Here is a 26,470-nt window from a genome sequence, read left to right as displayed (position 1 = left end):
GGGGCCAAAGAGGTTATGGACGAACTAACACCTGACGCCCAAGCTCTACGGAACCGCATGGCACACAGGAAGGACACAGAATGCACGCACAAATGGAGCCACACTAGGGACGGGAGGGAGGGCCAGGGGAAAAGGGCAGGGGGGGGAAGGGCACGGGCTCCGCGAGCACAAAGTGCAAACACAGACGGCAGTAAGCGCACAGAGGGAGGGGAGAGGAAGGAGGGCTGGGGGAAGAAAGGGGGGAAAGGGGAGACAGTGAGAGCATAAAAGGGGCAAGGAGAGGGCGAGGAGGGAGGGAGGGGATCACTACAACCCTAATGCTAGTCCTGGGGCGCCCTAGGAATGGCGAGAGGGGAATGGGAGACCACAGGCAACGAGAGCAGATGAGGGGAGACAAAACGAATTGCAAAGCAGTTAAGGGGTTATAATCTATGCATGCTTGCTATTTGTGATATATCTGATGTCTAAGATGCCACACGCACACTGCCCCCACTGGGCACACACAACGCCTCAATGCTCACAGACGTGGCGCCAGCAGACCCTTTGACTAGTGCTCCCACATACTTGGTAGACGGACATACTACATGATACGAAACAGAGACTCCCTAAGACGCCGCAAAGGCAAAAACCGCCCTACCACGACCCCAGTTCTCAAAATATCAGTATTAGAGACGCTAAAAGAAGTACGCAGCAGTACCCCCCCAAGGCAGACCCGAGTGACCAGCCGCCCCACGACCCTGACAAATTCCTGAGAACAACCAAACCACCACAACACACGACTGTCCACCAAAAACCATGCAAAACCCACGGATCATGGGCCCCCCCCCGGTAGGACCGCGCCAGCGCATAGGCTGACAGGGTGACCACCACACCAGAACACCATAAGGCAGCTCAGAAACCAGCACCACCACGCACTAACGCACACCAAACGACCCATCCACGCACCACACCGAGAGAACGAGCGGAAGCTCCGATCACATAGCCACTAGAGAGACGGGAATCCACACACCAAATCATACTTCAAAACACAAACACCCCTACGGACTCGGTAGGGAAAGCTCAGGCACACGGCTAGACTTCCCCGCAGGACCAGGACACACGGCCCCCTTCACAGGAAGGGACGCACACACCCTAAAGACGACTAGGTCCCACCGACAGGCCGGACACTCAGTCGCACTGACGGGTTAACTGTCCATTACCCTACACGGACACTGACCCCCAGAGGCAGTGCATACACACACAAGGCAGATACACCACCCACACGCACACACACCAACACGACGCAACCCACACAAACACCCGCAAACCAAACACCACCCACCTCCTTCAGCCCCCACCCCCGGCCATATCCACCGGTCCCCCTGGGCCGCCCGCGGGATGCCGGCCCCGGGGCCAAACGGATTCGCGCGGGAGGACCTGACTATCGTCTCGTACAACGTGCACGGACTGAACATCAGGGAAAAACGAACGAGACTATTACGAGACCTAAAACAATACAAGGCGTCAATAGCCTTCCTGCAAGAAACCCACTTTCAGGAGAGTAGAGCACCAGCCCTGAAAGACCGCAATTTCCATGTGGGATACTTCAGTAACAACCCGGACAAGCGCACGCGGGGAGTCGGCATTCTCTTCTCCAGACGTATCCCATACGCAGAAAAAGATCAGATGCAGCCAAGGTAGGTATGTTTTCACCAAAGGCACAATCCTGGACCAAACATACACATTTGCCAATATATATGCCCCGAACACTAAGCAACACCAATTCCTCGGACGCGCACTGAATACGCTGATGAAATTCACAGAAGGTACACTAATAATTGGCGGAGACCTAAATCTGGCATTACACCCGGACCAAGATTCCTCGTCCCCACAAAGTGCAACCCCAAATAACAGATATGCGAACACCCTGCGCCTCCTCCATCACCACCAATTGGCAGACTGCTGGCGGGCAATGCACCCAACAGACCGCGATTATACTTTCTACTCCAGGACCCACGCAACATACACGAGGCTCGACTACTTCCTCACACCGCACCCAAACCTGACTCTGCTCACCGCTGCAGAGATCCTACCGATGACATGGTCAGACCACTGCCCAATCCGCATACGGCTGAAATCACCGCTGTTCAGGCCTAAACAAATGTCGTGGCGGCTGAACGAATCGCTGCTTTCCGACACAACAGTGGTAGATAAAATCAGCGACTCCATACGAACATACTTTGTGGAAAACGAAACCGACGACGTAACGCCACTGACGTGTTGGGAGGCACACAAAACTGTGATCCGAGGCCAGATCATTGCACTCAGCGCATCACGCAAAAAGAAGGCGATACAAGAGATAACCGACCTCGGCCGAGACATAGCAACCCTAGAGGCGCGACATAAACGCACCCTGGACGCGACAACATACAGAGACCTGATAACCAAACGTGATCAACTCACCACACATCTCAACCGCTCGATACAACGCTCATATCAACACTTCAAACACATGATACATGAACACGGGGACAAATGCGGGAGACTACTTGCAAACCTCCTCAAACAGCGTAGGACCCAACTCTACATCCCGAAAATCAAGGACGCCAGACAACAACTCAGACACAGGCCGGACCACATATCCGCAACATTCCGAGCATACTACCAGAACCTGTATAACCTCCGCCAGACAGCCCCAGGAGCCCCACGGCCAAACATCACTGAAAATATCAGGGACTACCTGGTCTCCGCGAACGTGCCCGATATAGGCGACATAGCACGGGAAGCGTTAGAAGCACCCATAACACCAGAGGACATAGCATATGCCATCAAGAGGGCAAAAACCGGCAGAGCCCCAGGACCAGACGGCCTCCCCCTCCAATATTACAAAACATTTACGCAGGTAACGACACCGAAACTCCTGGTGGCACTTAATTCCATCCAAGAAGGAGCCACACCGACGGCCCAATTCACCTCGGCCAACATCACCTTACTCCCGAAGGAAGGGAAGGACCCAACACTGTGCCCCAGCTACCGCCCGATATCTGTGTTAAACACAGACCTCAAGCTTCTCGCAAGCATCCTCGCGACCAGACTGGCGCCACTGCTCCCCGCGTCAATCCACCCAGACCAAACGGGATTCATCCCAGGCAGGGAAGGGAGGGACAACACCATCAGAGCCCTAAATATTATAGCCCACGCCAAGACGCTAAAGACGCCGGTACTACTCCTGTCTACAGACGCAGAAAAAGCGTTTGACAGAGTGGACTGGGACATGATGTTCGCAACACTGCGACAGTTCGGCGTCGGGGCGAAGTTCCTCACCTGGGTGATGGCGCTATACACTGACCCGTCAGCAAGGCTCAGGATCAACGGCGCACTATCGGACCCATTCAACATCCTCAACGGAACCAGGCAAGGATGCCCGCTCTCACCCTTACTGTTTGCTATGACGCTAGAGCCTTTTCTTAATAAGATCAGACAGAACGCGGACATACAAGGAATGGAGATCGGAAAAACGCACCACAAAATCATGGCGTACGCGGACGACCTGTTGTTTGTAGTCACGAACCCAGAGACCTCCCTCAGGGCAATACAGACAGAATTTGAACTATATGGCCGACTCTCGAATCTCCAAATCAATCACTCGAAGTCAGAGATCCTAAACCTCACGGTCAATCACGCACTGAAAACAACGATCCAGAGACAACACCCATACCGCTGGTGCGACCACAGAATGAGGTACCTGGGGGTCTGGCTCACACCCAATCCAGCAGACCTATACGCCCAAAACTACCTCCCACTGTTGAGAAAAGCAACGGAGGAACTGCACAAATGGAGCTCATACTACATATCATGGCTAGGACGGGTGAACGCGGTCAAGATGACGCTGCTTCCCAAGCTACTGTTCATATTCCAAACAGTCCCGATATCAGCTCCACCATCATTTTTTACGGCACTGAAAACGGAAGTCCGCAAATTTATATGGAAAGGCAGGTCCCCCCAGATAGCACATGCCCAACTAATCCTACCCAAACTACGGGGGGGATTGGCAATGCCGAGAAATATCACCACGCGACACACCTCACGAGAATCATCAGTTGGACGGTAGCAAGCGGTACGAAACAGTGGACCCAACTAGAATCAGACACGACCAACTGCGACCTCAGGACACTACCGTGGATCCCAAAAGCCACATACAAACACAAGCACATCACCAACCCATTTGTGGCGGCCACCATGCAAGTCTGGCACAAACAGGGCACGAAACAGTACCTGACGACAGACCCCGGCCCACTCCTCCCCTTGAGAGGCAACCCAGACTTCCCGGCAGGAGACATGGGCACAACTCCGCACCCGCTAGGACACAAGCCAATCATCCGCATAAAAGACATCCTCCGAAACCCCTTCGACATCCGACCACTACATGAACTATTCCCGGACAGACCACATACCTTCGCACACACACTCCAGAGAGCGCAAATGACACAATACGCCCGATCCATCCCCCATAAACCATACCTCCTGAGGGAACCAACCACATTCGAACACCTCTGTTTGCAAGACCAAGAACCACCCCGAGCCATATCACAGATATACCAGACCCTAATCACGAGCAGATACCTACTGGCACCCCCATGCATCAGACGATGGGAGGAGGACCTAGACGAGCCCATGACAGAGGCAGACTGGGACACGGCCATCACCTTGATACAAAAGACACCGGGCTCAGCACGTCTACAGGAAAATTCCTACAAGATCCTCACTCGGTGGTACCTGACACCATCAATGCTCCACGCAAGGAACCCAGAGGTGCCAGACACCTGCTGGAGATGCGAGGAGGCAGTAGGCACATTTTGTGGTCGTGCCCCAAGATCCGTCCATACTGGGAGACGATTGGGAAGACTATACACGAAGTAACGGATGAATTAATACCAGAGACCCCAGCTGCCTTCCTCCTACACAAAACCACCATGCCAACACTGGCGTACGTCAGATCCATCATCCCCAGACTGCTCAACGCGGCCAAAGCAACAATCCCCATCTACTGGAAACAAACAGCTACGCCCCCACTGAAACGATGGGTAGCAGAAGTGGAAGCGACGCGAACATTCGAAGACGTGAAAGCCGTCACCCCGCGACAAAGAGACCAATACACACAACGCTGGTTCTACTGGCTACGCCACACCACGTCCGACCCCTTCCAAAGCCGCCTTGCGGCAGACACCCCCGAGAGGAACGAGCAAGAAAGCGGCAGGCCAGAGCGGGGAGTCGAGAGACCTGGGGGCTGAGCAGAACGGGGCGGCAACGGGGGACTGGATAACAGGCCACCAACCCGCAACCCCCTCACATACCCTCTCGGGACACGGCCACACACACATACACTCGAAAAACAACCTCAGACACAAAAGATAGCCACATAACCAGGCGATGAGAAAGGAGACACATAATACGACAATGACCAACCACATGCTGAGGAGACACAAGCAAGACATACCAGCCACACACAACACAGATGCCTGAGAATATACCGAGGGGCTACAGCGGCCAAAAATAGACAGAACAAGACGAAACAACGCAACACACATAATCCACATTACCGCCTAGAACACAGGAGGCACGGGCCACATAACCGAACCCACCAGAAAGTTGGGATGCACACGAGATAACAAACCAGACGCCCGAAACACGCCAAGCAAATATACCACACATCTGAACAACACTGAACCACACACAGCCCTAAGAACATGTTAAGCACGCGCGGCGCTGACAGACTCCACTATAGATACCAGGAATACACACCTCACTCACCGAACGACACCCACACACAACTCAAACCAAACACAGCACACAAACTACGATCACTATTAAGGATGCAATAGACATGCCCAAACAACCTCTGCGCAGGCGCCAAAAGTCGTCACTGCAGCTAGGTGAAAGGAACCTCGGCGCAGGCAAAAAAAACGCTATGATAGATGTATTGAGAAACACGCCTCTGCGCAGGCAACTAAACGCGATGTTAGATGCAGGGTATGAAACGCCCCCGCGCAGACGACTGACTGCTTCGATTAATACAACGAGGAACACACTTTCACATAGGCGACCGACTGCAATGTGCACATGCAGCCGTAAACCACATCCACGACATGACACGGATGATAATACTTGCAACACAATTACATGAGTCACAAATAACCATCCACGGGATAGCCATGCGAAATGTTAAAAGCATAGCACTTTCACTATCCACCTAGGTAACGCACCTACATGGCACAAGCCTTTACATACTCCTTAAGGTACCACTACATCTTCACAAGGGCCAATTTAGAACCACCCTATACAGTTGTATGCAATACATTGTTTTTCTTCTAGACAAGTATGTTGAAATGTTAATTCAGAATACTGTGGTTAAATGTTAGATTAAAGCCCAGACATAGTTTATGTACGATAAAAATGACCTGATTGATTCGCCTCTGCGCAGGCGATAATTTACAACTGTAATTTTATACTGATGCTTAAGCCTCTGCGCAGGCGACTGTTCGCTTTCATGAAACTCGGTTTGATGTAAGAAAACTTGACATGATACCAATAAACATATTTAAAACAATCACCACAGAGTGAAAGACAGAAGACAGGTAACGGGAAGAAAAACACAGCCCAGAACCCAACCACCAATGCCAACGCACCCTTTAAAACACCACACTGAAGCTATAGCAACAAACACCCTCCCCACCCATATATATGCCCACACCACTACAGCAGAAACACAACAGTCCCCCACACAACCTCCCCCTCCCCTCACAACAGAACAGAACAGCGACCACACTGAAAGACCACACATACGGAAAGATTCACACTCAAAGGAATGAAACACACAACCCACCTGGAATGGGGACCACAATCCCCGGCCCCGCCCCAACAACTCCACATACACGCGTTAACCCACCCAATCCCACCTACCAAAACGACAAAAATAAACACACATCGCGGGACTGACCGCTATCACAGAGGAGGACGACTCCCAACCATAAAAACCAACGGACACCGGGACACACGGAGAACACAGATCAGGCTATGACATCTAGGGGGTCATACAACACAGATAACCTCTGATCCTCGTCCCTCCCCCCTCTCCCCCACAGACCCCTAGAAATACCCGCTATAAATACCACGGATACATAACCCATTGCTACTACCATATAGTTACTATTTTGTTCAAATGCACAATTAACCCCGAAATGTTTCTTGTTCGCTTATTGCATGAAAAGGTTACAAATATAACACGTCCAAAATATGGAGAAAAACCTGACCGAGGGAAGCAGGGTTGCATCAACCCACACAGGGATACTATTACCTATCAACACAATCTCAACTTGATGTTTAACTGTGAAAACCCTTGTACCCCGACAATGGGCTTCTGCGCAAGCCCCTGCATTAATATGTAACTCAGAATCAGTGGCTCATCTGACATAACTTGTAACTTACATGATGGTTTAACTCTCGTTGAAACATAACTCTATAATATAAAATGTGCATTTATTGTTATATGTTGACCGACACGCTGGCAATAGCTGTTGTGGCTTTGCCTGCCTTACTGTATTTTTCATGCACAATAAAATAAAGAATAAAAAAAAAAACCACTTAGTATGAGATTGTATATAAGATATATATATATATATATATCTATATATGTATATATAGATATATATATATATATATATACACACAATACCAAAAATGTTGCACTCCTGCTATCCCTTGAAGTATTGCCTGGTGCTCCACTGCACAATGTATAGATGGATGAAAAAAGCCAGCACTCTAGGTCTTGTAAATAAAAACTTCTCGGCTTTTATTCCAACAGTAAACGTTTCAGTTCCAATAGAACTTTCTTCAGGACATAAATAATTAATGTTAACAATATTGATCATATATAAGGAAAAACTCACTCACCTAGACCTCGATCACCTGTGTGCCGGCGTGTAGCTATCACCAATGCGCATGCACGATTAAGCTCCGCCCCCTACTGACGTCACTTTTGGGTGCTGTACCTCCGATCACCTGTGTGCCGGCGTGCAGCCATCACCAATGCGCATGCACGATTAAGCTCCGCCCCTACTGACGTCACTTCCGGGTTCCGTGTCTCCGTTTCCAAGGTGACCCACAGAAATAAACCGTCACCTTGTGAATGAATGAGGACATGTGAAATAAATGTGCACAATGTGTGGAACATTATAAGTGTCCATAAATGTAGCTGATCCAACTACTTATTAATCTATATACCAGGATATAAACTAAAGTGCATAATAGGTATAAGTAAACCAAGTATTCAATTGCATCAATTGTAAATTGATAATGTGCTGATGTGAAAACATATAACCACTCATATCAAATGAGAAAAGTGCCCAAAATGTGCTGATATACAAGTAAATGAAAAATGCATTACAATATAATATTAATATGCCTCATTTATATACTAAAGTGCATATAGAGATATAAAGACGTCTGAATGGTTGCAATATTAAGGAGACAGTTACTGAGAAAACTCATACTGTATCCCTTGTGGGGAAAAACATGCACACACTCTTATTATATACATCATGATCAAGGTCTAAATGAACATAAAAGAAACAGAATAAAAAAATATATAATTAATGTGAGTTTCCCAATAGGGTTCTGCTCCGAAAAATATCCGACAGATCCTCTTACTCTTCATTATATGCTCTGGATTCAATCTGTATTACCCTATTCAAATGAAGAGCATATACTCAATAATTAAGTATATCTAAATCCAATATCACTCTAGTGAGGATAAAGAATCTCTATTGTAAAGACAGAGAGAGGGATATCAAAAAAATCTTTTGTTTAAAAACTGGAATATAAAGCAATATCCAACCCAGGCCTATGTCCCCTTGAGGGGGTCTATATAAATGACATATATGTCAATTTTTCGTTGAGTCCCATAGGTGCAATAGTGTTCAATTCCCGGATCCAGAAGGTCTCTCTTTGTAATAATAAAATCGCTCGATTGCCCCCTCTTCGAGATATGGGTATATGATCAATAGCTACACATTTCAGTGTGGATAGTGGATGCTTGAATTCCAAAAAATGACGTGTCACCGGTTTGTCTGTATTCCCGTCACGAGTTATTACTTGCTGTGTTATACTTCATTGGAAAGGTTAGTCTCTGTGGTTTTTGTGGACCAGGTATCTCTGATCTCTCTTTAACAACCAGTCTAGCTCTTGCCAAAGCTGCATCCAGAATAAACCGGTTGTAACCCCTGACTAAAAATTTGTTATACATATCTTCAATTTGTTTGTCAGCACATTCAGAGAGAGAATTGTTTCTGAACAAAAATTGAATGAACGGCAAAGATTTTTCAATATGTACAGGATGCGCACTCGATGCATGGAGGATAGTATTTCGGTCCGTTGGTTTGGAGAAAAGTCAGTGCTCCAATTTTTGATTTTGAATGAATATCTCAAGATCCAAGTATTGCACTGTTTTTGTGTCAATGTTCCCTGTCATCTTGATTGGACTGGGGAGGTTATTAATGTGTTGCACAAAATTTCCAGCCTCCTCTACTGTGCCTCTCCACAGTATCAAGATGTCATCGATAAAACGTTCGTATTTAATGATCTTATTTGAAAATGGTTTTAAGATATTCTCCTCCTCAAACATGTGCTTATATGCATTGGCGCACATGGGTGCCATTGCCGCGCCCATGGATGTTCCCGACTTCTGCATGTACCAATTGGTTTCAAACCTAAAATAATTCTGTGGTAAAGTTAACAGCAGTAATTCCATAACAAATTCAATGGGAGGTCCTTGGTAATATGTTGAGTTGGATAATGTTTGTCTCATAGCTTCAATTCCCTCTTCATGGGGGATGACTGTATAAAGACTTTGTACATCTAAAGTCATAAGTACAAGATTATCAGGGATATGTTCAACTTTACCCAATGTCGTGATTAAATAATGTGTGTCCTTGATACACGTGGGTAAGTTTTCCACCGTTTTTTTTAAAAGGAAGTCGAGATATTTTGCTATAGGTTCCAAAACTCCTCCTATTGCGGAGACTATCGGACGTCCAGGAGGTGACTATAGACTTTTGTGGATTTTTGGCAGAGTATATAGGATAGGGGTTCTCGGATTGCTTTTCTTTAAAAAATTAAACAGGTCTAAATCGATATATCCTGCCAATAGTCCCATCTCCAATACTTCTTAAATTTTCCTCATCGCCTCCAAAGTTTAATCACTCCAAGTTTAATCAGCTCCAAAGTTTAATCGCGCATGCGCATTGGTGATGGCTACACGCCGGCACACAGGTGATCGAGGTCTGGGTGAGTGAGTTTTTCCTTATATATGGTCAATAGTGTTAACATTAATTATTTATGTCCTGAAGAAAGTTCTATTGGAACTGAAACGTTGACTGTTGGAATAAAACCTGAGAAGTTTTTATTTACAAGACCTAGAGTGCTGGCTTTTTTCATCCATCTATACATTGTGCAGTGGAGCACCAGGCAATACTTCAAGGGATAGCTGTAGTGCAAAATTTTTGGTATTGTGTGTATATATATATATATATATATATATATATATATATAATAAACAATACACAAGATCCAGCGCACTCTCCTATCTACTAAACAGCAACTTCAATGTTGCCAGATTTTATTAGTTTGTAAAAGTTTTTTTTAAAAACACCTAATCTAGGCAAAAAAAATGGGGATTTAGTTACATTATATGATCATACATTGCATAAGCCTGCCACAACGTCAATGTACCCCATCTTTGGCAGGTCCTACTCTCACAGTCTAATGTCTGCTCTTATGAGATTAACCACTTACTTGGGAAAAAAATCCATCTGAGGCTCTCTGCAGTACAAGGCTAAATAGGGACCTGAGATGAGGCACCTGTGACAGAGAGGGGTGCAAAACCAAGGAGTTGGCTAGACTCCCAAATATATATAGGAAACATGGGGGGATGGTTGCACTCACCTAGACATGCTTAAATGGGGTGCTGCTGGGGGCCATATTATACAATAAACAATACACAAGATCCAGTGCACTCTCCTATCTACTAAACAGCAACTTAAATGTTGACAGATTTTATTAGTTTGTAAAAGTTTTTTTTTAAAAACACCTAATCTAGGCAAAAAAACATCCCCCCATGTTTCCTATATATATTCTAAGTGTATTTTGATATTAATATGTATATATATATATATATATATATATATATATATATATATATATATATATATATATATATATATATATATATATATATATATATTTATATCAAAATAATGAAATTATATATATATATATATATATAAATATATATATATTTTATATATACATATATATATATATATATATATATATATATATATATATATATATATATATGTATATATTTGTAGATATATCTATGGGCATTTGTCTATGGACATTTGATATATATATATATATGTATATATAAATAAAAATAATACAATATACATAAGAAGTTTTTATTTACAAGACCTAGAGTGCTGGCTTTTTTCATCCATATATATATATATATATATTTATATATATATATATATATAGATATAGATATATATATATATATATATATATATATATATATATAGAGAGATATATATATATATATATATATATATATATAGATATAGATATAATATATGTGTGTGTGTGTGTATGTATATATATATATATATATATATATATTTATTTATTTATACAATTTTTTTATATATATACTAACATATATATTTTTTATTTTACAGATGCACGGAGACTGCCTGTCAGTTTAGGCAGTCCTCCTGTAGGCAGCACTTTGGACGCCTATTGCAACCATGTGACCGCTCTGTCAGAGTGAACACATGGCCCGCGGGGGCCTAATTTGATCAGGTGGGATTGTCTGGGCTGTCATGCAGTCCCCCTAGACTGGGAGGAACACCAATGGCTGGCGGGGGAATGGCGGCGATCGGGTTAGTAAGAAGGACTGCAAGGACGTACTAGGTAGGTCCGCGGTCGTTAAGGACCGTTTTTTGTCGTACATACCTAGTACATCCTCAGTCCTTAAAGGGTTAAATGAAAATAAGGCAGCATTTTACAACGTGAATCTTGTAATCATCCTGGAAAACGTTGTATGCATTCCAAAGAATCATTTTAGGCAGAAAGAATCATTTGAAGGCCCCCCCAGGAATCTAATGGAAGCACCTAAGTAATCTTGTGAGTTCATATCTATCTGCTCAGTGTACCTATTCATTTTGCTGTATTACACTATATTATTGAATGTTAGCTTTTTAGATTAACAACAGCATCAAACATGTTTTCAATAAAGTTGTCTTGGTGCTGAGAGTATCCCTTTAAATGGACACTCTAGTCACACTCTGGGTATCATTGCAGCTTAAAGGGACACTATAGTGTCAGGGACAAGTCCTGAGTGGTTCGCGAACGGCAGACGCGAACTTCCGCAAATTGTTCGCGAACGGGTGAACCGGGCGAACCGCTATAGACTTCAATAGGCAGGCAAATTTGAAAACCCACACTTTCTGGCCACAATAGTGATGGAAAACTTGTTTCAAGGGGACTAACACCTGGACTGTGGCATGCCGGAGGGGGATCCATGGCAAAACTCCCATGGAAAATTACATAGTTGATGCAGAGTCTGGTTTTAATCCATAAAGGGCATAAATCACCTAACATTCCAAAATTGTTTGGAATAACGTGCTTTAAAATATCAGGTATGATGTTGTATTGATCAGGTAGTGTAAGGGTTACGCCCGCTTCACAGTGACAGACCAAACTCCCCATTTAATGCACCGCAAACAACCGCAAACAGTCCATTTGCACAACCGCTAGCTCCCCATTTGCACAAGGTTGGATACCAAGCTAGCCATGTCCCATTCCTTGTCCTCACTGATGTCATTGAAGGTCTCTTCCTCCACCCATGCAGGTACAACACCAAGGGTCCCCGAAAGGTGACAACAAGCCCCCTGGTACGCCTGCTGTGTTTGGTCTTCCACCTCCTCAAAGCCACCTTCCTCCTCTGACTCCTCTTCTTCAGACTCCTCTCTCTGCATTGCCTCTCTCTGCGTTATTATAAGGTGTGTTAAGTAGTACTATTCCTATCAGTTTAATCCCTGTTACATCCCCTATCAGGGGACGTGTATATGGCATCGATTTTAGGAACCGGGAGATTGGAAAAGATGCTTGGTCGGTCCTCCTACTTCAAATTTGGGGCACTGCGCGTGCAATATAATGTGCCACCAGATAGGAGTGGTGTGTTAAGTAGTACTATTCTTATCAGTTTAATCCCTGTTACGTCCCCTATCAGGGGACGTGTATATGGCATTGACATTAGGAACCGGGAGATGGAAAAAGATGCTTGGTTGATCCTCCTACTTCAAATTTGGGGCACTGTGCGTGTAATCTAATGTGCCACCAGATAGGAGTGGTGTGTTAAGTATTCCCCCTCATCAGGCCTTTTTTAGTCGAATGTATCGCCCACTGTCAGTCCCTTCGGGATCCATCCCTCATTCATCTTAATAAAGGTGAGGTAATCTAGACTTTTTTGACCTAGGCGACTTCTCTTCTCAGTGACAATACCTCCTGCTGCACTGAAGGTCCTTTTTGACAGGACACTTGAAGCGGGGCAGGCCAGAAGTTCTATCGCAAATTGGGATAGCTCAGGAAACAGGTCAAGCCTGCACACCCAGTAGTCAAGGGGTTCATCGCTCCTCAGAGTGTCCATATCTGCAGTTAAGGCGAGGTAGTCTGCTACCTATCGGTCGATTTGTTCTCTGAGGGTGGACCCCGAAGGGCTGTGGCGATGCGTAGGACTTAAAAAGCTCCGCATGTCCTCCATCAACAACACGTCTGTAAAGCATCCTGTCCTTGCCGGCGTGGTCGTGGGAGGAGGAGGATTACTTTCACCTCTTCTCCTGTTAGATTCCTGTTGTGCTGTGACATCACCCTTATAGGCTGTGTAAAGCATACTTTTTAATTTATTTTGGAACTGCTGCATCCTTTCCGACTTGCGGTAATTTGGTAACATTTCAGGCACATTCTGCTTATACCGGGGGTCGAGTAGCGTGGACACCCAGTACAGGTCATTCTCCTTCAGCCTTTTTATACAAGGGTCCCTCAACAGGCCCGACAGCATGAAAGACCCCATTTGCACAAGGTTGGATGCCGAGCTACTCATGTCCCGTTCCTCGTCCTCAGTGATCTCACTGAAGGTATGTTCTTCCCCCCAGCCACGTACAACACAACGGGAACCAGATATGTGACAACGAGCACCCTGGGATGCCTGTTGTGGTTGGTCTTCCTCAAAGCCACATTCCTCCTCTGATTCCTCTTTCTCACAATCCTCTTCCAGCGTTGCCGCAGGTCCAGCAAGCGATGCTGATAAGGCTATTTCTGGTGGTGATGGTGAACACAACTCTTCCTCTTCCTCTTCACGCTCATCTACGGCCTGATCCAGCACTCTTCACAGGGCACGCTCCAGGAAGAAAACAAATGGTATGATGTCGCTGATGGTGCCTTCGGTGTGACTGACTAGGTTTGTCACCTCCTCAAAAGGACGCATGAGTCTATAGGCATTGTGCATGATCGTCCAGTAACGTGGCAAAACAATTCCCAGCTCCGCAGAGGCTGTCCTAGCACCCCGGTCATACAAATAGTTGTTAATGGCTTTTTCTTGTTGGAGCAGGTGGTCGAACATTAGGAGTGTTGAATTCCAACGTGACGGGCTGTCGCAAATCAAGCGCCCCACTGGCATGTTGTTTCGCCGCTGGATATCTGCAAAGTGCGCCATGGCCGTGTAGGAACGCCTGAAATGGCCACATACCTTCCTGGCCTGCTTCAGGATGTCCTGTAAGCCTGGGTACTTATGCACAAAGCGTTGTACGATCAGATGCCATGCACGGCACATGTGTCAACTTGCCCAAATTCAATGCAGCCAACAAATTTCTTCCATTGTCACAAACCACTTTGCCGATCTCCAGTTGGTGCGGAGTCAGCCACTGATCCACCTGTGCGTTCAGGGCGGACAGGAGTGCTGGTCCGGTGTGACTCTCTGCTTTCAGGCAAGTCAACCCCAAGATGGCGTGATACTGCCGTATCCGGGATGTGGAATAGTACCTGGGGAGCTGGGGGGGTGCCATTGATGTGGAGCAAGATGCAGCAGCAGAAGAGGACTCAGCCAAGGAATTTATGGAAGAGGATGGAGTAGGAGGAGTAGAGGAGGTGGCAGCAGGCCTGCCTGCAAGTCGTGGCGGTGTCACCAACTCCTCTGCAGAGCCACGCATTCCATGCTTGGCAGCCGTCAGCAGGTTTACCCAATGCGCAGTGTAGGTGATATACCTGCCCTGACCATGCTTTGCAGACCAGGTAACAGTGGTCAGATGGACCCTTGCCCCAACACTGTGTGCCAGACATGCCATTACTTCCTTTTGCACAATCGAGTACAGGTTGGGGACTGCCTTTTGTGCAAAGAAATTTCGTCCGGGTACCTTCCACTGTGGTGTCCCAATAGCTACACATTTTTTGAACGCCTCAGACTCCACCAGCTTGTATGGTAAAAGCTGGCAGGCTAAGAGTTCAGACAAGCCAGCTGTCAGACGCCGGGCAAGGGGGTGACTTTGTGACATTGGCTTCTTACGCTCAAACATGTCCTTGACAGACACCTGACTGTGGGCGGATGAGCAGGAACTGCTCAAGGCGAGAGGCGGAGTGGCGGATGGTTGAGAGGGGGCAAGGAGGACAGCAGTGGTTGATGTGGCTGAAGATGCTGGACGAGGAGGAGGATGGCGGCTTTGAGTTTGTGTGCTGCTTGTACTTATGTGTTGATCCCATAGGCGTTTGTGATGTGCGATCATGTGCCTTCGCAAAGCAGTTGTACCTAGGTGGGTGTTGGACTTCCCACGACTTAGTTTCTTTTGGCACAGGTTGCAAATGGCATCGCTGTTGTCAGAGGTAGACACACAAAAAAAATGCCACACTGCTGAGCTCTGCAATGACGGCATTCTGGTGGTGTACACAGCATGCGTTGATTGGCGTGCTGTTGGGCTGACCCCGGGTGCCGATGCATGCTGTCTGACTGTGCCACTAGCTCCTTGCGACGACCTCCCCCTGCTTCCAATTCGTCTCCTCCTCCTCTCTGTCTCCCCATCTGAACTTTCCCCCTGTTCTTCTTCTCTTCTAGCGGGCACCCACGTGACATCCTCGGACGCATCGTCATCATCAACTGCTTCACTTGTATCTGACAACTCAGGAAAGGAAGCAGCAGCGGGTACAACATCATCATCATCACACCGTACGTCCATGTGTGTAATGCTGCCTGACTGAGACATATCCCTATTATCTACATCCTTTGGCAATAATGGTTGCGCATCACTCATTTCTTCCAACTGATGTGTAAATAACTCCTCTGACAGATCAAGTGAAGCGGCTGTGGTGCTAGAGTTGGTGGTGGCGGCAGGCGGGCGAGTGGTAACTTGAGAGGTGCCCGAAGCTAAACTGGAGGAGGATGGTGCGTCAAGGTTCCGAGCGGAAGCTGTAGAAGATTGGGTGTCCTGTGTTAGCCAGTCAACTATGTCCTCAGAACTTTTCGAGTTCCGGGTACGTGGCCTCTGAACACTGGGCATTATTCTAGGGCCAAAGGGAATCACAACACCGTGACCACGACGGCCCCTGCGGGGTGGCCTGCCTCTGCCTGTCATTTTTTTTTCGATTAGTGGAACTATGTGTGCAAGCTTCTGTGACAACAGATATGAGTCGCACTGTGCACTGGCAGAAGTTGGCAGAGTAGACGCTGTAGGCCTGACACACACGCTTGCAGACAACTAACTGCTATTCAATCTATTACAGTCAATTTTTTTTTTTTTATGTACTTTACTGTTACACCAGATATGAGTTGCACTGGTGTGACACTGTGCCCTGGCAGGCCCTGAAATGCACACGTGTGAAGGAAACTGACTGCTATTATTTCACAGTCAAATTTCTAGTTTTTTTTTTAAATGTACACTACTGTTACACCAGATATGAGTTGCACTGGTGTGACACTGTGCCCTGGCAGGCCCTGAAACACACACGTGTGAAGGAAGCTGACTACTATTATTTCACAGTCAAATTTCTAGTTTTTTTTTTTAAATGTACACAACTGTTACACCAGATATGAGTTGCACTGGTGTTACACTGTGCCCTGGCAGGCCCTGAAATGCACACGTGTGAAGGAAACTGACTGCTATTATTTCACAGTCAAATTTCTATTTTTTTTTTTTAATGTACACTACTGTTACACCAGATATGAGTTGCACTGGTGTGACACTGTGCCCTGGCAGGCCCTGAAACGCACACGTGTGAAGGAAACTGACTGCTATTATATTACAGTCAAAAAAGTTTTTTTTTTTTTTTTAAATGCAAGCTATTGTGACACCAGATATGAGTGGTGGCACTGGGCAAGTGGGCACAGTATACGCTGTGAGCCTGACACACACGCTGGCAGGCAGACAACTGCAATTAGATTACACAGAAAAAAAAAGCAGACTGATGTTCTAGCCCTAAAAAGGGCTTTTTGGGGTGCTGTCCTTACAGTAGAGTTCAGATGAGTGCTTCAGGACTGTAGTGGACACTGAATACACTAGCCTAGCTATCGATTTCCCTATTAAATCAGCAGCAGCACACTGTCCCTCCTCTCACTAAGAATGCAGCTTCAGAATGAATCTAAAATGGATGCCGTCCATGGAATGTGTCTGCTGACTGTGAGGTACAGGGTAAAAGTTTACTCAATGATGATGAATAGGGGCGGACCGAACATTGCATATGTTCGCCATCCGCGGCGAACGCGAACAAGCTATGTTTGCCAGGAACTATTCGCCAGCGAACTATTCGGGACATCTCTAATTAGGAGCAATTGCTTATAAAGGAAAAAAAACAAAAACAAAGGGAGTATTTAGGTTACAAATATAACAAAGTGGACAATATATGTACTTAGAATGTAAATATAGAAGGTGTAAGTGAGTTTTTACGTGACAGTTTTATTAATAGTGTAGTATTAATAAAGTGTTGCTTACACATATATTGTCCACTTTGTTGTATTTTTAACCTAAATACTCCCTTTGTTTTTTTTTGTCCTAAGCAATTGCTCTCGGCATCACACAGGACTTATCCCTGACACCCTTCATTTTTTATCTTTATGCACTTTATACTAAATATCTGTAAAGGTTCAATTTTCATGTGAGGTTCAATTAAATTGTAGGTGTCATTAAATGTAATACTCTTTTAGATATATCAATTTTCCTGATTCTATATGTGTTTTTTGTATGTATTTTATAATTATGTCCCTTTAAAAATGGGAAATGTGAGGTGAAATTTGTGAGCAGTACTTGCTTAAGGTATTTAATGTGATTCTACAGATTGTATTTGCTTTTAGGTGTATTTCTATTTGAAAGCATTTTTTCTGTTTATGTCTCTTTAACCCCTTAAGGACCAAACTTCTGGAATAAAAGGGAATCATGACATGTCACACATGTCATGTGTCCGTAAGGGGTTAAAGTTTGTTAGATCAGAAAAGCTGACTTTAAAACAGACAGGAATTTATTTGCATATGAACTTTTAATAGCACCTATCTGGACTAATAAACGACTATATAGGCGGATATAAAAGAGATGGACACCGGTCGATACATGTGATAAAGCCAATTGCGGCGAAACGCGCCATCACGGTGTGACGCAGGACGTTGTGGACTCCTCCTCGCGGAACAGGCAAAGAGATTTCAGAATGTCAGAAGTGCCGTCATCTGGTAACCGTCTGTCTCTCTTTTGTATTGTACTGCCGGTGATAAGAAGGATCCACATTTGAGGGCCTGCTGTTTATATTTGAGTGGAATAAAGTTGTTATATCTTTATTCTTGGCTGTCCATCTAAGCCATCAAGGAAGTTATTCCTGGGTGCACTGACATACAGTGAAAAAGTCCAAATAGCCTGAGCAGTCTCTTTAAGCGCTGGTTGTTTGTGAATGTGATAATCTACCTCTTTTTAATTATATATAATTGTGTTTGCATATTACACTATTTTTTTTTCATGTGGAAAAATCAACTCTCTATGAACAAAATTTGTGAGTGAAATAGCAAATTTATCTTGCACATTGGCTTTAAGTATTGACTTACACAAAGCTTATAATGCACTTTTAATATTTATGTACTTTAATGTGGAATGGTGCAATAATATTTGCACATATATCTTGCAGTGTGTTTGCACAGAAATATTGCACAAAATACTGGTTTCCTGCATGAGGAATTATAGTTTTATTCTGAGCACAAGCACTTTGTTGCATTGAATTGTTTTTCTTGTTGGGGTTGATTGCAATACACAATAATTGTTTGGGAGCACAATCTTTAAAGGCACAGCACACTTTATATTTGTTTTTGTAGAATTGAGTGTTGGAGAGCTAATACACTAATAAGGTGCTGCTAATACAAAAACGTTTTTTATAATAAGGTGAAAAATTAATTTACTTAGCACCATCTATAGCTTCTTTCATTGGTATTTGTTTTGTACTCTCAGAACTGTGTAGTTCAGTTGTTGTGGAGGAGGAGGGCTATTTGCTTGGCATTTTCTTGTTACTGATTCTACTCTTGGTGATCCAGCAGAGGAAAGTCCCTGTTAGGACTAGGGCTCCGCTATAATGATTTCAACCAATCCAATGCTTTCCCATAGAAAAGCAGTTGAAGGCTATTTCGTATGCTGTGCTAAGCAGCATCTCCTCATAGAGATGCATTGAACAAATCCATCTCTCTGGGGAATGCTCAGCATATCCATGCAAAGCTGAACTAGCAAACACCTCTAGTGGCCATCTGAGAGACTGCCATTACAGGTGTTACTAGGAAGCAATATAAACACTGCATTTTTTCTTAAAAGGCAACATTTACATTGAAAAGCCTCCAGGGGCATGCTATAGACACAAGAACCACTATATTAAGCTGTAGAGGTTTAGGGTGACTACAGTGTCTTTAGTTTTACATTAACTTATAGTATAACATTATGTCAAATTATTCAGTGACAGACTAACTCTTGCATCTATCCATTCACTGCTTGATATGAATATTAAAATTCAAACAAATACACCAGATATTTGCAAAATAAAAAGATTGCAAGGAAAAAAAAAATACAACAGGGAATAAATATAATAAAAACAAGAGAAAAACTTTGGCATGGAGACCCTGACTGTTTACTATTTTCTTTTTACATCATTATATTAACCCACAGCATCTTTGAGAATGCAACCTTTTGGTTTGTTTGTTCTGTAAAACATTGATGCTTGTGTTTGGTTGTCCTTCGAGACTAATTCTAATGAGTTATTGTTTCAGAATAGCTCTGCATGATATTAGACTGTGCTGTGCCAGAGGGGCCTAAAATTTATCGTGAAAGGATGTAGCAGTGGTTTTAATTAGATGCAACTAAAGCGAATATCTTTGGATTGTGTTTAGACATCATACAGATCAATCAATAAGAAATGCTGTTTTATGCAACTGTTTACAACATACCACAGAATATAGTATATTTATGCTAATGGTTCTGCGGTTTGTTAAGAGTATGTTATATGAAGGTGCACCATATTTAAAAACTTTTAAAACAACATTACAATTAATCATGTTTATCGCATGCCATAAAATGCATTTCCTTTCCACCCTAAATGTACCTTTATGCTTCCCATTGTCATTATAAACTTTAGGAGGAAGGAGCATCCTGTTGTAATGTATCCATTTAATGTGTCTATACTTTAACATCTGGATGATTAGTGCAGTGTATGTATCTTAGGTAACTGTTACAAATCGCTATTTGTAACTGGCCCTTTAAATGGAAAATTGCCCTGCTTCCCTGGATTGTGGAGAAGCCTATTTGCCAGCCTCCTTCCTCATGACTATGGCCCCTGGAAGATTGTGCCCCTGAAAACTTATTAACTTTTATTGGGTGTGTATGGCCCTTTAAGAACTATCTGGGGACATATTGTGACTTTGCTGAACAATACCCCTTTAAGACTATGTCCCCAGACCTGTAAAATAACTTGTCCCTGGCTTTCTCCCACTTGGTTCAGTAAATAGGGCTTACTGAACCAAGTACCACACAGGCGGACCACCCAGAAGTTAAAGTGTGCAGGCAATTTACCTCCCAGGCTGTGAGGTTACTGCAGGTTAATTGCACGTGGCGGCGGCCATCTTTGTTCATTCGAATGCGGTCAGCGGTGTATGCTAAAGATTCTGTGGAACTGAAATCGGCTACACATTTTACCGAACACCGCTGACCCTTACCTTCTTCCATTCTGAACTTGCAGCTCCAGAGACTAAGTCCCGTTCGAAATGGCGGACCACCCAGAAGTTAAAGTATGCCGGCAATTTACCTCCCAGGCTCTGAGGTTACTGCAGGTTAATTGCCGACCGCTGGGTGGCCGCAGTTCGTGCAAACGAACACGTGGCGGCGGCCATCTTTGTTCATTCGAATGCGGTCAGCGGTGTATGCTACAGATTCTGTGGAACTGAAATCGGCTACACATTTTACCGAACACCGCTGACCCTTACCTTCTCCTACACTTTGTTTTTCAGCTCCAGAGACTAAGTCCCGTTCGTTTTTCGTCATGAAATTGACCGACCGCACAGCCCAAATCTATGGAACTGTTTTGGGCAGGAAATTGTGCTTGCGGTCGGTCATAAAGGGACCTCCAGCTAACTTTTGATCCACTGGAGGGATTTGGGAACTTCTGATTGGAAGTGTTTATGTTTGATGTATGCTGAGTTCAAATATGTAATTTTTATGGAGATTGAATGTATAGTTTTAAAGTTACAGTGTATGTGTGAAAACTGTATTTTTACTATATGCTATAATTATGTTATGTGTTTATCTGAGGGGAGGAGACGTGGGGGTGGTACCATGTATGTGATTGGTTAATTTCATCCTCCCCCTGGGAGTGTCCTGTGTGTACCTTTTTGTAATAAAAAGCAGGCTGGGTGTCCCAGTCCTCAGTTCTTCTTGACCCTTCAAAACGTAGCCTTGTCTCGTTATTGGAGGGAATTGCTGTATCACACTGGGGATTGCTATGCTCTGCATATTCCCCTGAGCTTAATCACTTAGCTCTTTTAAGAGCTTGTTCCGGATACGCTCTCCTGGAGGAGAGGTCTTCCCCACACGGTCCTGAATGCTGGAGGTTCATTCCAGGGTGGAAGGAAGACGGCGCGGCTCCAGTTAAGCTACGGCGGTTGTGGAGCCTGCGGTGGTTGTGGTGTCGTCTGCAGTGCTTGGAGTCCTCTGAGAGTGCATCAACGGAGGGTACTCGGTCGGAGTACACGGAACTCCGTTACAGTAACCTAAACACCTAAAGAGTTAAGTACCGTTGTGTGGGCTATAAACACACCTGCAATTAAATTCTATTCATTTTATTTTTTCTCAGTTAAATATGCCATGGCATTTAGAAAGAGAAAATAAATAAATAAATAATAGAGTTATTGCAGTTAAAAAAAGGTTAATTCTCGAGGTCAACAAAGGATTTGAAGATGAGGAAAAATAGAACATAATCAATAACACTTTGATCCACCTAATCTCTCAGTATCATTTTTCATTTGCATGGAGAACACAACTACAAATGTATAAATCATTAGAAGACTGAATAAGAGAAAAAAAAAAAACAAATAGCATGGTTCCCAGTGCCATCAACATAACCACGGAAGAAGAATTAGAAATCACTCACTGCTTGGATTACAACAGCAATGCTGGCATCATTTGAAACATCAAAGGGAAAAGGAACACATATTTTGTTTTGAATCAATGTCCTTCAGAGATGTCTTGATCCATTGGTACAAAAAATGTAAGACCAAATAGGGACAGAATGAATAAGGGGTTAACTTCACCATACCTGTTCAAACTGATTGTACCTATTGTGTCTTCTACTCAGACTGGATAGTTCATATGATAAACAAATACATTGGGCACAGTGTAATTAAAGGGATACTCTAAACACCAAACAAATGCAGCTTTTTTTAATAGATTTTAGTGTATAAAATTATCTTGAGAAGGAAATATAATTACAGTGTAACAAGCTATCTCTTAGCTCTAGATGTAGCACCTGGGCAGTACAATCCCTGCCTATGGATATAATAATGAAATCTTGGTCTGACCGAATCAGGTATGCAAATGTTACAAACACAAGAACAAAAAAATAGTGCAATATGTCAGGAAACAAAAACTTAATACATAGTATAAAAAATGCACACTCACACTTGCATATGTCCTGGAGTGGAATAATCCACACTATTGGGATTTAGGTGCAGACTTCTTTCTCTCGCTGTAGATATAAAAAACAAAATATAAAATATAGTGCACACCATGTGGTTATAAGAGCATGTAACAACAGGAGATGTACTCACTTTTTTGAGAGCAAAAATAAGGTTTTGCTCAATCCAAAACGCTTTTGTGGTATATTCCCCACCAAGCAAAAAGATGTATTATCGTCAGGAAAATCAGAAAGGTTCAGGAGTATAATATAGATTACACTTTTTTATAACTCACATAAATAAAAGCAAACATCGGAACAAGTATACAAAGCATCCAATTCACCCAATGAGTAGGCTTTTTCAAGTGCATTACAGGGATATGGGACCTTCACTGTATTTATACCTTAAGATAAATAAGGGAATAGTTTGAAAAAAAAAAAGGTCAGATGACGTCATAGGTCACGTGACCCATTTTCTCAATTAACAGTACATCTGAATTTCACTTAACAACTATAATCTTTAAACGTGGTGAGGAAAACCATGTTTAAAAATATACTACACATTTCAAACGAGCATTAAATAGCTAAAAAAAACGTATAAAAGGAGGTTGGAGGTGTACCAAGATGGCGGCTGACAGTTGCGCCACATGATCAGCGTGATAGTGCCTTGGAATATATAGAAAATGCTGCTTATAGCAGATGGCAGGTAGTGAGCTGCGGTGCTTGAGTGTTCCCGGTGCTCTAGTTGTAAATGGAGGGTTTCCACTTCCTGTGCTCAATTAAGGGAAGGGAAACCTCTGATGTAGCCTTGCTGCTGTGTGTAATCTCAATCCACCGATGTTCAACCCGATGTGTGCACGTGTGTCTGATCACTAGCTCCTGGAACTTGTTGGGAGATTCCGCCTTATGCATTTGGTGGCACTTTTGGTCACTTCATTAGAGATTATTGTGTGTATGGAAGTTCCACTTCTGCCTCAGCAATATTCATTCTAGTCATTTTTGAACAGCATTTATTGGCTGATAATATGAGCTGCCTCACTCAGCTTACTACTGCTCTAAAATAGGGACAAAATGTAGAACTGAAACTCTTGCAGTAGCAATAGACATGCATAGGGTTAAGTTGCTGGTGTCTCAGTTACCTCCAGGTTCAATCAAGATGTCATCTAGAACTAGAGAATGGTATTTACAGACTTATAGCAGCATGTAGTGGTTGTGGTCCTTAGATTGCCCAAAATTAGTCAGCCATCTGTTACTCAATTACTAAGTTATCTTGATATCTACAACTGAAGTTTGCATGTGTTAAAAGGTTACTTTTTATTAGGTAGCATAAATTACACGTTTTAAGAGCTATATATTGAATTTATGTTGGGAGAAAATAGCCATAACTCAGGAAGTAAAATTTATATTTTCCTTCCTGAACATGAAATGGGTGAGTGATGCTAATCAACATATCATAGAAATAGCCCTTAATTGACTTGATTTTTGTTTTTCTTGATTTGCTGATATTAATTCTGTGGGCAATAACCCTATTGTCATTTACTTGGAATTGACTATTAAAATATATTGTTTTTAAAATGTCTCTACTGGTAACATCTCATCACAGCATCTCATAATTCTAAACTCTGGTGTAATGATAAGATGACACTAATCAAATGTATTCCTTAATTTGCAACAAATTAATTGAATTCTAAAATGTACTTGTTGACCTCAACATTTATTATTGCGATTTGCACATCAGATGCCATTATGCCAATAAATTAAATAACAGACATATTTTTCTTGATAGAAAAAAAAGAAAGAAAATTAATTTTAAATAATCTGTTTCCACAAAACAAAATTTGCAATAATCATATTAATGCTTATTGATTATTTAATATTATAAGATAAAAAGCTGGAATGGTGAAGGTCTTAAATCAATAGGGCACAAAAGGGGATAACCCTAAGTCAGCATTTCCCAATTGGGGTTCCGTCGAAAAATGTGAAAAAAAAATGGTCGCGGGCAGCAAGGGAGCAGTGAGCTCTGATCTCCCTGCTCAGCTCGCGCGCACAGCAGTGATGCCGGAGCCGGAATATGACGTCACTCCGGCTCCGGCATCACTAGGAGGCACGCAAGGGAGCTGAGAAGAGAGATCAGAGCTCCCTCGCCACCCGCTTCCACCGCTCACCTGTCTGTCACTCGCCGCCAACCAAGCTGCAGCCATCCCCAGTGGACCACAGGGACTTTATGCCAGCAGCCGCACTGGACCCCAGGGACTCCATGCCAGTACTCCTAAACGTAGGGGGGCTGGGTGGAGTAAAATGTAAAAAAAACATGTATGTGTGTCTGTTTGTCAGTGAGAGTGAATTTGTGCTTGTCAGTGAGTGTATGTGTTTGGCAGTGAGAATGTATCTGTTCTTGTCAATGAGAGTGTATGTGTGTTTGTATGTTTGTCTGTAAAAGAGTGTGTGTTTGTCAGTGAGAGTGTATGTGTGTTTGTCAGTGAGAGTGTATGTGTGCATGTCAGTGAGAGTGTATGTGTGTCTGTCAAAGAGTGTATGTGTGTCTGTCAAAGAGTGAGTGTGTCTGTGTCAAGGTTTGTGTATGTGTCACTGTGTGCATCTAAGTAAGTGTGTGTGTATGTGCCAGTATGTATCAGTGTGTTTGTATGTACCTATGTGTGTGTATCTGAGTGTGTCAGTGTGTATCTGTGGTGCAAGTGTGTGTATGTCACTGTGTGTATCTGAGTGTGTGTGTATTTGTGAGTCAAGGTGTGTGTATCTGTGTGTCAGTGTGTATCTGTGTGCCAGTGTGTGTGTGTGTGTGTATATCTGTGTGCCAGATACATATACACACTGACACAGAGATACACACCGGCACATGCAAACACAGATACACACACCTTGACACACATATACACACAGTGTGTTAAGGTGTGTGTATCTGTGTGCCACTATCTGCCAGTGTGTGTGTCTGTGTGTCAGATTCATACACACTGGCACATACAAACACAGAAACACACACCTTGACACACAGATACACACAATGTGTTAAGGTGTGTGTATCTGTGTGCCAGTATCTGCCAATGTGTGTATCTGTGTGTCAGATTCATACACACACACACATACAAACTCAGATACACAGACTTTGAAACAGACGCACACACCTCGACACACAGATACATACATACACACACAGATACACACTGTGTGTCAAGGTGTGTGTATCTGTGTC

The sequence above is a fragment of the Pelobates fuscus genome, chromosome 2 (genome assembly GCF_036172605.1).
Source record: "Pelobates fuscus isolate aPelFus1 chromosome 2, aPelFus1.pri, whole genome shotgun sequence".
NCBI lineage: Eukaryota > Metazoa > Chordata > Amphibia > Anura > Pelobatidae > Pelobates > Pelobates fuscus.
This window is presented reverse-complemented; position numbering follows the sequence as displayed.